General features: G+C 39.8%; 1 long non-coding RNA gene across 1 annotated transcript in view; it reads left to right on the top strand.

The window, feature by feature from the left end:
- The window catches only part of LOC137638342 (uncharacterized), a 111,099-nt gene extending 95,668 nt beyond the window's left edge, over positions 1 to 15,431 (top strand). The window contains exons 4-5 of the long non-coding RNA XR_011044078.1: positions 7,754 to 7,861; positions 14,728 to 15,431. This is a non-coding gene — a long non-coding RNA (uncharacterized lncRNA). The remainder of the gene's footprint in view (positions 1 to 7,753; positions 7,862 to 14,727) is intronic.
- The last annotated feature ends 2,313 nt before the right edge of the window (positions 15,432 to 17,744 follow it).

The raw sequence follows: 17,744 nt of genomic DNA, 5'->3' as shown, positions 1-17,744 counted from the left end.
TAACCTTCATGGATAGTTTGTTAATAGTACTTTTAACTGTACCACTGAATCTCTCAACGTAACCATGACTCAGTTGATGACCACATGCATGAATAAGACTGATAAGGCAACTTAAAGAAGCAAATGGCTTATTGGTTGTATTATTGGCTCTATACAGTACATTCCTCTTGATCCACACAATCCAGGATCTGGATATAGGCGGAAAATCTTAAAAAGAGGAAAGAAAAATATAAAGAAAATTAAGTTTTGTCTGGCGTACTTGAGCCAGTATAATTCAATAAAGTTTTTGTCATGGCCAGATAACAAGACCAAAGATGGTGATATTTTCAAAGTCCATTGCTCTATGAGACAGATTGGTAAGGGAAATTTAACAGAGGCAAAATCTGTGAAACTGTGCAAAATTTTGAGGGATTGCAAGGTATTAGAATTAAATGTTCCACATAAAACTGTGTGAAATTATGTTGAATGGATGTCAAAATTGCAGTACTGTGAAAAGATTGCAGTAATGGAGTGGTCCTAATTCCTTGGCTACTACTTGGTAAAATCCTTCTTTAGAAGTAGGATTTAACTTGACCAAAAATCAGTCTCCAAATATATCTGCAAAAGTAGGAGGTAGTAGTAATTTACTGTATCACAGAAAACTAATCTAAACCCATGATAGGTCAATAAAAAACAATATCTTAGATGTCATAAAAACACTTTAAATTCTCTTTTACTCAAAAATTTTTTCAGGATTTAGAGCAAAATTTGAGAAATTAGTATCCAGTCTACCAGCTCGGTCTTCTATCTTGGAATCTGGTGGTTGTAAAGATCACACTGCCTCACGGCAATGTGAGGGTGTCCCAATAGAACTGGAGTATCTTGAGGATGACTGACTGATCTGGTACTCTGATTGTGCTGAAAAGAATGTCTTAACAGGTTTGCTTGTGAAATCAAGATATGTTAGTCTAGTGCATACATTACAAGCAACCAGGTGGCCTCGGCTCCAATGCCAATACTGTATTGGTTCTCAGCGATGTCAATGTGTGTCGGATGTAATTCTGTATAAGAGGTGATATGATGGATTTGTTAGACCCTGAATCCGTAGGTCCTCCTTAAACAGTCCTCACGAATTCCGTGCAGTGCACAGTGATACGATAGCCCTGGAGAGGGGAGGACAATATTTCTTTGGTATTTACAGTTAGTAGGTTGGTCAAGGCATCAGCCACCCATTGAGATACTACTGCTAAAGAGTTATTGGGTCCTTTGACTGGCCAGACAGTACTACATTGGATCTCTCTTTCTGGTTAAGACTTGTTTCATCTTTGCGTACACATACACAGAATAGTCTAGCCTATTCTTTACACATTCTCCTCTTTCCTCATACATTTGACAAGACTGAAATTACCAAACAATTCTTCTTTTTCTCAAGGGGTTAACTACTGCAGTGTAATTGTTCAGTGGCTACTTTCCTCTTGGTAAGGGTAGAAGAGAGACTTTAGCTATGGTAAGCAGCTCTTCTAGGAGAAGGACACTCCAAAATCTAACTATTGTTCTCTAGTCTCGGGTAGTGCCATAGTCTCTGTGCCATGGTCTTCCACTGGCTTGTTTTAGAGTTCTCTTGCTTGAGCGTATACTCTGGCACACTATTATATCTTGTTTCTCCTCTTCTTGTTATTTCGAAGTTTTTATAGTTTATAAATGAAAGATTTATTTCAATGTTGTTATTGTTCTTAATTTTCTTGCAGTTTATTTCCTTTTTTCACTGGGCTGAGCTTATAGCATCGCGCTTTTCCAACTGGGGTTGTGGCTTAGCAAATAATAATTATTTCCTTTCCTCACTGGGCTATTTTCCCTGTTGGAACCCTTGGGCTTATAGCATCTTGCTTTTCCAATTGAGGTTGTGGCTTAAAAAATAATAATAATGATAATAATGCTAATTTGATTCCTTGTTTTAGCTTTTCATAAAGTTTTTGAAGATCACACTGCACATCAACCCCAAATATAGTCCTGAAAATACTGTACCAAACTTTTCAAATTAAGAATTTATAGAGCACATCTTCCTCAATGTCTATGAACTAAGAGCACTACCCTTTCCCAAACCTGCAAAAGATGTATTGATAATGGCAAGTTATTGCCTCTTCATTACAATTTTCTTGTTAAGATTATAGAAAAGATGGTTGATGAAAGTTGTGTGGTATATAGAAATAAGCTGCTATATTTGGCCAGCTCAAAGGCAGGTTCAGAAGTAAATACTTAAAGCAGCTTAAAAAAATATTTGAAAGAGGAAGCAGTTTGGGTTATGTTTTTAGAGTATGTTTCAGCACAAGGAGCTTTTCAATAAGTATCCATGAATTATAAATATTCTTTGATGAGTATTTTTATAGGAACAAAGAGGCCAGGCAGTTAATGTTTTTTTGGTGCTAGCTACAATTCTTCTTCACCCAAATGGTTAACTACTGTACTCTAATTGTTCAGTGGCTACTTTCTCATGGTAAGGATAGAAGACTCTTTAGCTATGGTCAGCAGCTCTTCTAGGATAAGGACACTCCAAAATTAAACCATTGTTCTCTAGTCTTGGGTAGTGCCATAACCTCTGTACCATGGTCTTCCACTGTCTTGGGTTAGAGATCTCTTGCTTGAGGGTACACTTGGGCACACTTTTATCTTATTTCTCTTCCTCCGGTTTTGTTAAAGTTTTTATAGTTTATTTAAGAAATGTTTATTTCAATGTTGTTACTGTTCGTAAGATATTTTATTTTTCCTTGTTTCCTTTCCTCACTGGACTATTTTCCCTGTTGGAGCCCCTGGGCTTATAGCATTCTGCTTTTCCAACTAGGGTTGTAGCCTAGCAAGTAATAATAATCATAATAATAATAGCTTGGAGTAATCTGCTCGTTGCCATCTTTGAATTAGCTACATTCGTGTGACATGTGGAGGATTACCCTAGCCTCCCTAGTGATTGTTTGATCTCGTAGTCTTTATAGATAGTGGGTTGGCCAGGGCACCACCCACCCATTGAGATACTACCTCTACAAGGTAGCCAACGTAATTGATAGGCGTATCCCTTCTCATGTGCTAAGGTACTGAGTGAAAGCCAAATCCTTATTTGGAGACGCAGGAGGCCTATCATTTATGGAATGATAACAGATCAGGATTGACTTGGAATAACTATACTCAGCTTAGAGCTTTTACTCGAAAGAGTTTATGCTCTAACTGAAAAGGAATACAATTTAGCCATAAAAGAAACCCTTTCTGGTACTACTAAAGAAAATTAGTGGTCAGCTTACCTTAAATCTGTATTCTTTGGTGTAGATGCAACAGTTCATCCTGTACTTAAACCAGATGGCTCTGTCACTTACTGTCCAATGGAAAGGGCAGCCCTTTTAGCTGTGTTTGACAGTGAGCAAAGTAATGAGAAACTTGATCTTCCTCATTCCTGTTTTCCTGAGACTAAACTAACTTTTTTAGCTTTTCGATCTTATGAAATTAGAACTCTCTTGACAGACTTTGATGCTTATGGAGGTGTAGACCCAAATGGTATTTTTCCTTTGTTTTTTTATAACTGTAGATTTCTTAGCTACAAAGATATGTTATTTTGCACAAGTTAGCTAGAAGAGTAGCTTTTAGCACTTGGAGAATCTGTTACTCCAGTATGTAAATGTGTTTGTGGTAACTCAAGTCCTACTGATTACCAGCCAATTTCCTTGACTCTCATGTTATCTTGTTTTAACATCTTTTGGCAAAACGTCTAAATAGGTCTGCTAAATGCTATCGTCTGTTCCCTAGTTTGTAGTTTGGCTTTCATAAAGGCCTTGGACCATGTGATGCCCTTCTTACAATCTCCAATGCTGTCCAGAAACCCTTTGCTTGTGGTCTGGAAGTTTGTATGATTGGCCTTGATTTTAATGCTGCCTTTGTCCGTGTTAATCATAAGAGCCTTGTTTTCAAACTTTTTAACAGTTGGGAGTGGGTGGGTCTTTTTTTAGCATCATTGTTGAATTTCTAAGTAATAGGTCACAAAGAGTTGTTGTTGACCGGCTTCATAGTGGGTACAGGAATGTGATATCTGGTGTTCCTCAGGATAGTTTTCTTGGCCCATCACTTTTTGTACTATATACACATTACTTATGGTTTGGCTTAAAAACATACTCGTTGCATATGCAGATGATGATACTCTGCATCAATTCCATCTCCTGAATGTAGATCTCAGGTTGCTGAATCCCTTCATAGAGATCTAGCTAAAATTTTGTATGTGGTGCAAATTATTGGGCATTAAGTTGAATCCTAACAAAACTAATACTGTATTTGTAAGTAGGTCGAGGACAGCTGCTCCTCAACATCTGGCTCTCAGCATTGATAATGTTCCTTTAAATTTGTATGACATTTTTTAAATTTTAGGTTTGATTCTCGACAACAAACTTACTTTTGAGAAACACATTAGGTCTGTGCCCTCTTCAACTGCGCAAAAAAAAAAAAATTGGTGATCAATTCATTCTGTAAAGGCCTTTTAATTCTTTTATTCTACCTTGTTTCGAGTATTATTATCGTGTCCGGTCTTCAGCTACTAATTCTCATCTTAATTTGTTGGACAGGAACTTACGGTCCATCAAATTTCTTCTTCCCGATCTAGTATTGATCTCTGGCACTGTCGTTCATTTAGTTCGTTATGCATGTATAAGGTTTTTAATAATTTTTGATAGTCTTTTACATTCAGATCCCCCCGGACAGTACCACCCTCTTCATAATACTAGAATGCAGCAAACATTTTTATGTTAAACAAGCTGACATAAGTCTCTTATTAAAGTTTATATATGAAAAGTCTGTTTTAATGTTGTTACTGTTCTTGGAATATTTTATTTTAATTGTATATTACTTTTCATAATTTTTTTTCCTTTCCTCTCGGGGCTATTTTACCCTGTTGGAGTCCTTAGGCTTATATCATGAAAGACCCTGATTTTGGGGATCTTGTAAGTTATCTCTAAAGCCCATGACAAGGAGGGCAGCTACGTCCTTTCTGAAATTCTTGGAGCAGATGTTTATTAATTTGGTGATATTTTTAATTATATTTCAGAAAGGCAAGAGATCTTCATTTTTTTCTAACTTATATAAATTTAGTTGTAATTTTCTCTATCTAATTGTATTGGCGTCAGTGACCTTTGTTGTTATGAAAGACAACTTAAATTCAATCTATTTGAATATTTTACTTCTAAATATTTTTAGTGGTATATATGTGAAATGTATTTATAGGCATGTATGATAATGAAAAATATATCAATAGGTCTATATGGTATGTATGAAATTAATTTGTTAAACTTTTACATGTTATACTAAATTTACTGTTGCTGTCAATGACTTAACAATGTTGTAGCACCAGTTTAATAACCAATTAATCAATTGCAGTGACTTTAGGGAACTTGTGTTTGTATAGACTGAGGGAATTTTGACCTTTTATAGTGCTACAGTACTTGGTTTAAGGAGTTTTTGGTTTAGTGCTCTGAAAACTCCATCAAAAATAATTTTGCATTTTCATGTAAGGCCTTTTTGTTAACTATTTGTTGAAGTTTCTGTATTGATTGTTGCCTCCGTAGCATTTTTGTGCTTTCTTAGGGGGAGGATTCATTAGTATTTTCTATTGGCTTTGACTGCTATTACAGCAGGTAGTGCCTGTATAATTTTTGTGTGTGCAAAATAAGCACATTGGTTATAACTCGGGGCAAGTTGTTAATTAGTAGCAAGACTAGCAACTTGGAACAAATCAACCCTTCTGTAAACCTCAGACACCTTAATTAAACTAGACCAGAGTACTGTACTGTATTACTACAGAGGTTTCTTGTCATTCAGACTAAAAATGTACGAGCGAGACTTCTCAAACTGCTCGATTTTGTGATTTTATAAATATTTGGAAGACAATCTGTTCGCTATTCAGGTGAGAATTTTGGCTAGTCTCTTTCCCACTCTTTGTCCTTAACTTTGTTTTAAATTGTCCTGACTTTAATCTTAACACTAGAGCACCCTTGATAATAGCACCTATTTTGATAACCTTTTATGCTGCATTTTACAGCAACCAAAACTCCTTGCTTGCTCATACACTTCTGAGTCCAGTAGGAAGTCCGCATATGCATTAAACTTGGAGCTTTCATCTATGGAAGTCAACCTGTTGATTGACATATTGTATACAACGTGAGTGGCTCTACTCATCACCTTTTACCCGTGACGTCTGTAAAATCTGCTTATGGTAATTCTGATATGTTCCGTTTTGCTTGGAGTTATGGCTGTAATGTTGATGCCCCATTGTATACCATCAATGCTACTAGTTCTAGCATCATCGATAACATGAAGATGTAAAAGCCACCATTTCTGATGTAAATGGCAACATTCTTGCTTAAATAGCAACAGCTCTGGAGTGAATATCAATAGCTCGGGGGAAAGTACTGCTTGTCCGTTTTAAGCAAATTCCTAATCCTTATGTTTTTTCAACCTACAGCATTAATAGTGCACAATTTTTCCTTGTGATTTTGGTATTGGATGCATGTGACAGTGTAGTCTCTGCAATATTTCTTGGAGTATTCGATCCACATTGAGGAAGATCTGCTCATTATAAATTCTAATAATACTTGATTTGAAAAGCTTGGTAATTTCAGAAAATATATGAAAGCTTTTGTTCTGATGACTTTAAATTCAAGAAATTTGTCATTGTGTGCTCTTCCAGCTCCTTTTTAGATTCCTCTGTTGCTTCCATCAGTTAGTATTGAGGAGGAGGAAGAATGAATTTTCCATACCTTCTCATATTCAATGAGTGTTTTTCTCATTCAATGAGAATTTATTTGATCTTGGAGAATGTGATTAAAACTGAAGAGAGTTGTAGCAAATTCTATGTTATCAGATGGATGAGCCTCGGTAACCCTTGAAAGCTAAATACTCTCCCAGACTCCAGTGCTGGCCCAAAATAATAATCCAGTCGTATGTAAAAAGCTTGATTTTTTGGCCAATGTGAAAATTTGGCCCATAGAATAACAATTTTTGTCCCCCTAACTAGAAGGAACTTGAATCCAAATTTGTCAATTAATTTTTAATGTCGACTATAAGGCCACATTTTTTTAAATAACAGAATTTGCTGATGAATTTAAAAAAACTGAAAAAAAAGTATAAAATACAAACTTATAGCTAGGAATAAGGTTAATTATGGCTGAGATTTTAGAAATTAAATTGTAAACCTAATTTTTGTTACATTGTGATTAACCAATTACCAAATCATGTATCCTATGCCTATTTAACATTCCAAACATTTAGGGTTTCCTCATTTTACTCGTCAAAAATTGAATAAAGCAGTTTTAACTAGATTATGAAAGTGTACGCAACTTTTTCTTGTTATAGCTTTGTAATTTTCCTGGGTTTTCTTGTTATGGCTTTGTAATTTTCCTGGATTTGATGAAGTATTGAACTACTAACTAGTCTTGCCAAATTGAGTCTTATATACTGTATGATTTCTAAATTTGAAGGGATGGAATGTGTATTCCATTTTCCTATTTCCTGTAATTTGACCTGGGTTATTTTCAATATTGTAAGACTTTTTACAGGTTTTGGTCCCACAACTGCCTGATCTGGAGGTTTTTTTTTATGTCCAGCTAATGTTAATCTTTTGTTTCTAGACACTACATCTTGCCATTCATAATTTCTCTGAAGAACTTGACAATAACTGTACTATTACTGAGGAAATTTAAATGAACTCTAAGTACTGTATCTTAAAATCTTATCAAACTTATTTTTTCAGGTGCCAAGCAAGTAAACCAGTCTTAAAAACTGCAGTCTATTTTCAAGATTCAAGGTTCATCATATTGGTTGTATTTAAAAGACGTAAATTTCTGCCAATTTATGCATGGTAAGAGAAGTGATCTAAGTTTTAGGGTTTGGATTGAAGTAAAATTGAATTGCTTCCAGCAGTTATGGATAAATATACTGAAATTACCTCTTCATCATTTAGTATTTTTATGAATAGAACTTACCTGGCAGTTATATATACATAGCTAATAATCTCTATTTCGGCAGAATTTTTCTAAACTAGGCAACCGCCTTGTGGTGGTTGGGTGGTAACACCCGTTAAAGGGTGGTTGGAGGAATCATTCCCGTTTTCTGTTCTTCAGTTCATCTCTGCCGGCTGGATCGACAACACGTTGGTCCGTCATTAAGAGTTTTTCTTCGCTTTCCCTGCTCGGTGTACCAGTCTGCTTTTTTGGTGAAGTACTCTGATTTGGGGTTTTGGCGATCGTGTATTTTGTTTTCTCTTAGCTTTTTCGCTGTTTTTCATTATGAGTGAAAAGAGTCATTACCGTATCTGTGCGAATGAGGAATGTAAGGTGAGACTACCGAAAATGGTGGTAGACCCTCACACCGTTTGTTCTAATTGTAGGGGTTTTGTTTGTGCCCTTGATAATAGGTGCGGGGAATGTAAGGTTTTGGATGAGAAAGATTGGTTAATTATGAAGCGCTATGTGCGTAAGCTAGAGCTCGATAGAGTTAGGAGAGCTTCTGGGTCTAAGTCTAAGTCTGTTAGTGGTAAGGAAGACGAACTTAGTGTAGATTTATCTATTGAACCTATAATTGATTCCTCTTTGGGAGTTGATCCTTCCCTTGAGGTAGTAACTCCTGCACCTCCTACAGGTTCCGTATCTATGGATGACCCTCGGTACGCTAGCCTGGCGGCCGAGTTGAAGGCCATTAAAGAACAACTGGAGGCCTTTAAAGGTAAGGAAAGTGATAGTGCTTGTGTTAGTGCAGTGGAGGTGGCGACTGACCGAACCTGTCATTACCCTAGGCTTAGACCTCTACCAAGCTCCCAGGACCAAGGGAGAAGGTACGTCGATGACCGAAAGGCCTTGAGAGGTACGTACCCTCGGTCAGCCGTTGCCTCAGACAGTCCTGTTGTCGATTCCCAGGCTGCTCTTGACCGTCACGGGAAAGACGTGTCGGATGTGTTGTTTTCTTCTCCGAATTCGTCCAGACGTAAATGGAAGTTTAAAGCTTCAAGACCTACTAAAAGGAGATGGAACCGCGACGAACGGTCTCGTTCTTTCTCTCCCGGTTCTAGCAGTTATGAACCTTGTGCGTCGGAGGATGATTTCGACTCCGTGCCTGTGAAAAGGGCGAAGCCTACTGCCGAAGATCCTCCCCCTTCTACTAGTGTTATTCGTCAGCCCCCCCCCCCCTTCGGGGCCGCAAGACCCAGCTGATGTTGCTAAATCCTTTGTCTGTCATGCAGGAACAACTTTTGACTTTAGTGCAAGCCTTTAGCCGCCCTCACGCCCAGTCTGACAGACGTAAAGACGACTCGTTACCGATTAAGAAGTCTGCTTCTAAGAGAGAACGGAGTTCTTCTTTAAAGAAAACTTCTCCCGCTCTACGCCAGGATGAGGAATGTGTGCTTTCGCCAGGCGATACTTCTTCGCGATACCAGGACGATACGGTTTCTCGTTCTAGATACCGGGACTATACCTTATCGAACGATGCTGCTTCTCGTTCTCGATGCCAAGACGATACCGCCTCCCGTTAACGATACCAGCACGATACCTCTCGTTCGCTTCGCCACGACGATACCTCCTCTCGTTCGCTTCGCCACGACGATACCTCCTCTCGTTCACGACGCCACGACGATACCTCCTCTCGTTCACGACGCCACGACGATACCGGCCCTAGTTCTCGACGCCACGACGATACCGCCTCTCGTTCACAACGCCACGACGATACCGTCTCTCGTTCTTGCCGCCACGACGATACCGCCTCTCGCTCTTGACATCAGAACGACTCTGCCTCACGTTCTTGGTCCCAGGGCGATATCACCCTGCCTCTGCGTGACGATACTGCCTCTCGTCCCAAGGATTCTTCTAGCGCTGGACTCCAGGATGCAACCCGTCTTTTGCAGGATGATGCCTTTGATTTGCCCTTGTCGGGTTCTAAGGATCCTTCCTCTCTTTCGAAGGATATTGCAGATCTGGATCAGGACCTCGAGGATGTTTCTGATGATGATGATAATCCTGCCGACGCTGCGGGAGATTACAAAGTTCTCTCTCGCTCCCTTCTTGAACTTTTTGGAGAGGAATTCCAACCTGCTGCCCCTCAATCTCCTCAGTCCCAATTTAACAGAAAGAAGGCCAAGAAACAGTCGGCCTTCATCAAGATGAAGCTGTCTATCTCCGCCAAGAAGGCTCTCACGAAGATTGATGACTGGATGAAGGAGCGGAGACAAACAGTTAAGACTTCCTTCTCGTTTCCACCAGCTCGTCTTGCTTCAAAAGCGGACATGTGGTATGCAACTGGAGAACCTTTGGGTCTGAGAGTGCCTTCCTCCTCCAAGGGGGACTTTTCTGGTTTAGTGGACTCTGCTAGAAGGCATGCTCTCAACTCAGCCAAGGTCATGTGGTCGATGTCGGAGCTGGATCATCTCGTCAAAGGTATTTTTAGAGCCTTTGAGGTTTTTAGTTTCCTTGACTGGTCGCTTGGGACTCTCGCAAGGAAAACTGACCAGATGGAAGGATCTAGGGACCTTACCAGTATTATGTCCTGTATGGATAAGGCCCTCAGAGGTGGGGCGAATGAGTTGGCTGCGCTGTTCTCAGCTGGGGTCCTAAAGAAGAGAGCTCTGCTTTGCTCTTTTGCTTCTAGGTCTGTTACCAATGCACAAAAGTCTGAGCTTCTTTACGCCCCCCTCTCTCAACATCTTTTTCCCGAGTCCCTGGTTAATGACATTACGCGTTCTCTAGCCCAAAAAGCCACCCAAGACCTATTATCTCGTTCTGCTCGTAAGCCCTTGGCAGCCCCTCCTTCTTCTTTGAAACGGGAGGAAAGGAGATTCCAGCAGCCCTTTCGGGGCAGGACTACTTCAAGACCAGATTTTAGAGGGAGAAGGCAAGAATCAGGACCAAGATCTACCAGGGGTTCTTTCAGACCTCGCTCCAGAAAATGAAGTTCGTCTCCTCCAGACAGTAGGCGCAAGACTGTCAGGTTTTTGGCAGTCTTGGAAGAGGAGAGGGGCGGACACCTGGTCCCTCTCAGTCATCAAGGAAGGATACAAGATCCCCTTTCTGAAAAAACCTCCTCTCGCAGATGCTCCGCTGGCCTTAGTAGCCCGTACTCAGATCTGGGGAAACAGAAGGCTCTAATAGACCTTGTCGACCAAATGCTAGACAAGGGGGCGATAGAACCGGTTCGGGATCTATCCTCCCCAGGCTTTTACAATCGCCTGTTTCTGATCCCCAAGAACTCGGGCGGATGGAGACCCGTCCTGGATGTCAGCGCTCTCAATGTATTTGTGGAGAAGACAAAGTTCTCCATGGAGACGACTCAGTCGGTGCTGGCGTCAGTACGTCCAGGGGACTGGATGGTGTCCCTCGACTTGCAGGACGCATATTTCCATGTCCCCATCCATCCGACTTCGAGGAAGTACCTGAGATTTGTAATGCAGGACAAGTGCTTCCAATTCAGGGCTCTTTGCTTCGGTCTCAGCACGGCTCCTCAAGTCTTCACCAGGGTAATGGCGAATGTGTCAGGTTGGCTGCATCAGGAGGGGATAAGGATATCCTTCTATCTGGACGATTGGCTGATTCGTTCACGATCGAGGGAGAAATGTCTGGAGGATTTACGGAAGACTTTTATGATGGCTCAAGATCTAGGCCTGGTCATCAACAGGGAGAAGTCTCAGATCAGACCGAATCAGACTATTCTCTATTTGGGGATAGTTCTGAATTTAGTTCTTTTTCGGGCTTCTCCCTCTCAGGAAAGACAGACCAAGTGTCTCGTAAAAGTCAGAACTTTCCTGGACAAGAAGAGATGCACAGCGAAGGAGTGGATGAGTTTGCTGGGGACTCTATCCTCCCTCGAACAGTTTGTCTCTCTGGGGAGACTCCACCTAAGGCCTCTTCAGCACTTTCTTTCGAAGACGTGGAATAGAAAGATGCAGGAAGACTCCTTTTCCTTCCCCATTCCAACAGAAGTCAAGATTCTTCTGAAGGGGTGGCTGGACCCAACCTTGTTAGGGGAAGGGATCTCCTTACACAAGAAGAACCCAGACCTAGTGTTGTTTTCAGACGCATCAGAGTCAGGCTGGGGAGCAACACTAGGAAGCAAGGAGGTCTCAGGCTGTTGGGAAGGAATTCAGCTGGGATGGCACATCAACAACAAGGAGCTGATGGCCATTTTTCTGGGGCTAAAGGCCTTCAAGGACTTGGTGTCTGGGAAGATTGTGGAGGTCAACTCAGACAACACCACAGCTCTTGCTTACATCAGGAAGCAAGGAGGGACTCACTCTCTGTCTCTGTTCGAGACAGCAAGAGAGCTCCTTCTTTGGGCGAAGGAGAACAGGATAAACCTGCTGACGAGGTTTGTTCAGGGACAGAAGAATGTGAGGGCGGACATGCTCAGCAGGAAAGGGCAGGTCCTTCCCACAGAATGGACCCTCAACCAACAGGTCTGTCAGAGTCTCTGGAGGCTGTGGGGGAGACCCCTCATCGATCTTTTCGCCTCCAACTTATCCAAGAGGATCCCCATCTATTGCTCCCTAGTTCCGGACAAGGAGGCAATAGCAGTAGACGCCTTTTTGATGGATTGGTCGGGGATGGACACTTATGCTTTTCCCCCCGTTCAAGATCATCAATCTGGTAGTCAGGAAATTCGCCCTCCTCGATTCGGGACGGATGATCCTGATAGCTCCGTTCTGGCCGATGAGGGAATGGTTCACGGAGGTGGTGGACTTGTTGATGGACTTTCCAAGAAGCCTCCCTGCAAGTCCAAATCTGCTCAGACAACCCCACTTTGAGAGATATCATCAAAACCCCCTCGCTCTCAATCTGACTGCCTTCAGACTATCGAGAAGCTCGTCAGATCGAGAGGCTTTTCAGCACAAGCTGCGAAAGCTATCGCCAGAGCGAGGAGGGTCTCTTCGCAGAGGGTCTACCAGTCCAAGTGGGAGACTTTTAGAGATTGGTGTAGGAAGCACAAGATTTCCTCATCCACTACCTCTGTGAGCCAGATTGCGGATATCTTGTTGTACCTCAGGCAGGACGCTAAGCTAGCTGTGTCCACTATCAAGGGGTACAAAAGTGTGCTCTCTTCCGTCTGTCGGCATAGAGGCTTGGACTTGTCTCGTGATAAGGACTTACATGACCTCTTGAAGTCTTTTGAGACAACCAAGCAGACCCAGTTAAAGCCCCCTCCTTGGAACCTTGATGTGGTTCTTAAATTTCTGTGCACCAAGAGATTTGAGCCCATCTCACAGGCTCCCCTTAGGGAGGTTACCAATAAGACCCTCTTTCTTTTGGCCTTAGCAACAGCTAAAAGAGTTAGTGAAGTCCATGCAATTGAAAAACAGGTAGGCTTCAATCTGGATGGGGCAGTTTGTGCCTCGAGATTAGACTTTCTCGCTAAGAACGAGAACCCTTCTGAGCCATGGCCGAGGACCTTTGAGGTTCCTAACTTGACCAACCTAGTGGGTCAAGAGCAAGAGAGGCTTCTCTGTCTAGTACGAGCCCTCAAGACCTACTTGTCTCGCACGAAAAGTGTGAAAGGCTCTTCTAGCTCCCTGTGGTGTTCTGTGAAAGATTCTCAGAAGCCCCTTTCCAAGAACGCTTTGTCCTTTTTCCTGAGGGAAGTGATAAGAGAAGCGCATCTCGTGTGAAGAGGAACACTTCGGACGTTTAAAAGTGCAAGCTCACGAAGTGAGGGCCATTGCGACCTCGCTTGCTTACCACAAGAACATGTCGCTCCGTCAAATTATGGATGCGACATTCTGGAGGAGCAACTCAGTGTTCGCCTCTCATTACCTCAGAGAGGTGAGGGTGGTTTATGAGAAATGTTATACCTTGGGCCCATACGTAGCTACGGCTTCTGTATTAGGCAAAGGAGTTACTACCTCCCCTCAACCTTAGTTTTGTTTACTTGTGTATAGGTTGGTGTATTTTTTATTGGTTGTCTGAGGACTTCGACTTGTGTACAGTCACCTCAGTCTAGTTAGATAATTTTTATCTACTTTGCAAATGTTAGGTGGTTGGTTTGGTAAGGTTGCAGTTTTTATTTTGGGCAATAGGTAGTCCTGAAGTCTAGTCAGATTGTTGGTCTCGCCCCGTTGAGACTCGATTGAGTGTTTTCAGCACTGCAGGTCACATCCTGGCTGACACTCCTAAGGGAAAGCGACTCAAGAGGCAGGAACCTTTGAAGTCAGCTACCTTAGCAGAGGAATCAAGGTGTTTATTTATCCTACAGCTTTTTTGGTTGTTTCCCCAACGATGTTTACTGTCTATCACCCTCCTCCAAGTGTGTTAATCAATTATGTATATATAACTGCCAGGTAAGTTCTGTTCATAAAAATGGAGTTTTTATGATGTTTTAAGTTTTATGAACACCTACCTGGCAGTTATATATACATTAGAAGGCCCACCCACCTCCCCTCAGAAGACAGGTCGGGCATAGATGAACTGAAGAACAGAAAACGGGAATGATTCCTCCTACCACCCTTTAACGGGTGTTACCACCCAACCACCACAAGGCGGTCGCCTAGTTTAGAAAAATTCTGCCGAAATAGAGATTATTAGCTATGTATATATAACTGCCAGGTAAGTATTCATAAAACTTTGTTTTATCATAAAAACTCCATTTTTCAGACACATTACACATGAGCAAGGTAAAAATGAGAAAGACAAAACTCTGAATTAAATTTATTAGCAGTACATACTTGCATCTAATTATATTTTTCTCTTCCAGGTAGTATGTGCCTCATCTGTGAATGGACTTGGGGTTAAGGAAGAACTCTATATTTCAGATCATAAAACTCTACCTAGCTGAGAAGGATATAAGGCAGCAGTTCACTAGCTGTTAGTTCTACCAAGCAAGTGACACTGAAGCAACTGTGAAAACTAAAGAAGTTACATAGTTTGTCAAGGAAGGATAAATTGGTGATTGAAATGAACAAGAAAATTGCCTTTTCACATGTGAGTAAGGGGAATAGAAACTGGTACTGTGTATAAGAGAACCTGTCCGATACAATCCACGTTTGACCAACAACAAATTCTGAACTTTGTCTACCCTCTTTGATGGTGGACACATTAGTATATTCCTCTTGGATGGCTGGTGGTGTTTCTCGTATTCTTCAGTGGCAGGTACTTATCAGTCTACTAACTTTCTCCGGTTGTGCACATATTCAATTGTGTCCTGGATTCTGTAGCTTGTTTTTGATTCTCTATTCTTCTAATGCACATCTTAATTGTAATATGAATTTTCTAGGTCTCTCAGTAGGGCCCTGCATGAACAAAATATTGCAAAGTGCAACAGGTTCTAAACCCTCCAATGTTTAACTTCTCTTGGTAAAAATGTTTAAGTCACTCAAATCATCAGTTTTCTTGAAGAACCTCTTAGTTGAACCATCATATAATTTAGAGCTATCACCATTTCTCTTGCTTTTCTTCTCATAATTGAACCTCCCACATGATTTGGAGTTGTCGCCACCTCTCTTGGTCTCTTCCTCTAAGTTGAACCACTACATGATCTGAGGTTGTCGCTAGTTCTCTTGGTCTCATCCTGTAAAACCACCATGATTTGAAGCTCAAACTGTTGCCATTTCTCTTGGTCTCTTTCTCTTCATTGAATTAATACATGATGAGTGATGAGCTGTGAATTTATCTTGAAAAACTTTGGTTTGTAGTATTCTGAAAATTAATGAGAATATAAAGTTATTGGACAACTGACTTGATTCAAAATTTATAGATATTCCTGATTAAAGACATAGCTGGTACTGGCGAGTTTTTCTTAAAGTCCTCAAGAAATGCTAATGTTATTAACATTTGAAAGTGACAAGTGAAACGAAGTGTACTACATTGAAGCATACAGATGATAATCATTATGAATGATTGAGTTCAACATTTGAGTTCAACATTATTACACAAAGAACCATGGAAGCTAAAAAATTATATCATCTAAGCAAATCCCTAAGAATAATAAGTATAGTGAAATTACAAAAGTAAGACCCCCCAATTGTACCTATCCAAAAAGTCTAGTACAATGAAAAAAAAAAATATTCTGGAGGATTAACACTGAATGAATGGTAGAGGAAATGTCTACAAAACTATGAGAATGGTTTATATAAATTTTATCCAAATGCAATAGTAGTGAATTTTACCCAAAAGCAACAATCTTTAAACAATGCAAAAATTCTGCTTTACCGAATTAACATTGCTATTCCTGACATATTGTGAGATTAAAATGTCATATGACACTGTGAAGTGTTGGGGAACTAGTTTGAAGTTCAAGGTATATTTAACTTCTTTGCAAGCTATAAAACGTAACATGTCAAATACTTAAATTATGCAACAAAGATATCTAAATGGAACACCTAACTCCCTCTCCTACGCAACTCTGAGCTAGTACAATTAATCAGCTCTAGACACACTAAGACAAGAAAAGCCTAAAACTAATGCTGAATTCATAAACTTTATGATAGTTGTATTACTAAGACCAATGCTTCCTGACAACAGAACGTCAACATAGCCAATAATATAATCCCAGTGACTTTCTTTACATAATTATATAATGCCCTATTGCATACTAATTTTTAAAGTATAAAAAATCATCAGAATGAATTTATAGAACCCAAATGAACATTTTCTCTACAAAATTAATAAACCACACATGAAACGAGAAGATTAATCTTAAACCTGAAATTGACTTTCTTCAGTGATCAATTGTACAGAAAAATATCTTTCTTGCACTATAGTAGTTGGTTATGAAAATAAATTCAATTTGAAATTATTGCCAGGTCCTAGGTCTTGACAGTTTCATAATATTGCAGTTAGATCTCACAGTAAGCCTTTAATGATCTGTTAGGGAATTCCTTACATTATTTTCCTGAATATTAATCTTTTCCCATAGATGTTTTTTTTATTTCATATTAAATAAACACTAATTTATTAATACTTACTTAGCACTACACCCTTCAATCAGTCTTCAGTGGTTCCAATTTGTTTATTCTTCAATCGATTAAAATGTTTTGTCAAACCATGTTTTCTCTGTATACCCAACACGTATCTGTGAAAAATAATAATTAGTAGAAGGATATTGTACTGTTAAATCTAGTATAATAATCATAATACAGTGCCTATAAAATATAAAAATTTGTGGATGGATACTACACTGTTGACTATAGCATTATAAATCTCAACATCCAATCTACAGAGCTATGTACAGTGTGTCCATGTACTGAACTTACTGTACTGTACAATATATTGCCCTTTCTCAATTTTTTTTACTGTAGCCAACTAAAACAACTGTAGTTTGCATTGTAACCCATTATACTAGTGTATATAAACAATGAGTTCCTTTTTTACTACGAATGGACAAATTTTATCTATATTTGCTTTGGTCAATACCTATTAAAATGCATTACACTACAGTGTATATTTGTATGGATATAAACTCTGCATACGATAGTGTATACTGTTAGTGAAGTAGATAGTTTTTTTTTTTTTTTTTATGCACTTGCTTGTTTGCAAGTACAGTTAACTATTCAAATTGTGAACACTGGTTCTACCAATTCTACATGCATATCAGGTCCATTGTTGAATAGACCTTTTACCTGGATTGGAAATTCCTCCTTTAAACCTTAATGCATAAATTTTAATTTCAAAATTAGAATTATAAAACAAGATGAAATACAATCAACTCAATTCTCCTCTTCAAGTAAAAAGTGACTTCATTACAGTATAAGAATACATTGCTATTAAAAACAT

The sequence above is a fragment of the Palaemon carinicauda genome, chromosome 3 (genome assembly GCF_036898095.1).
Source record: "Palaemon carinicauda isolate YSFRI2023 chromosome 3, ASM3689809v2, whole genome shotgun sequence".
Lineage (NCBI taxonomy): Eukaryota > Metazoa > Arthropoda > Malacostraca > Decapoda > Palaemonidae > Palaemon > Palaemon carinicauda.
The sequence above is the reverse complement of the archived record's forward strand: the minus strand, read 5'-3'. Positions and strand labels throughout refer to the sequence as shown.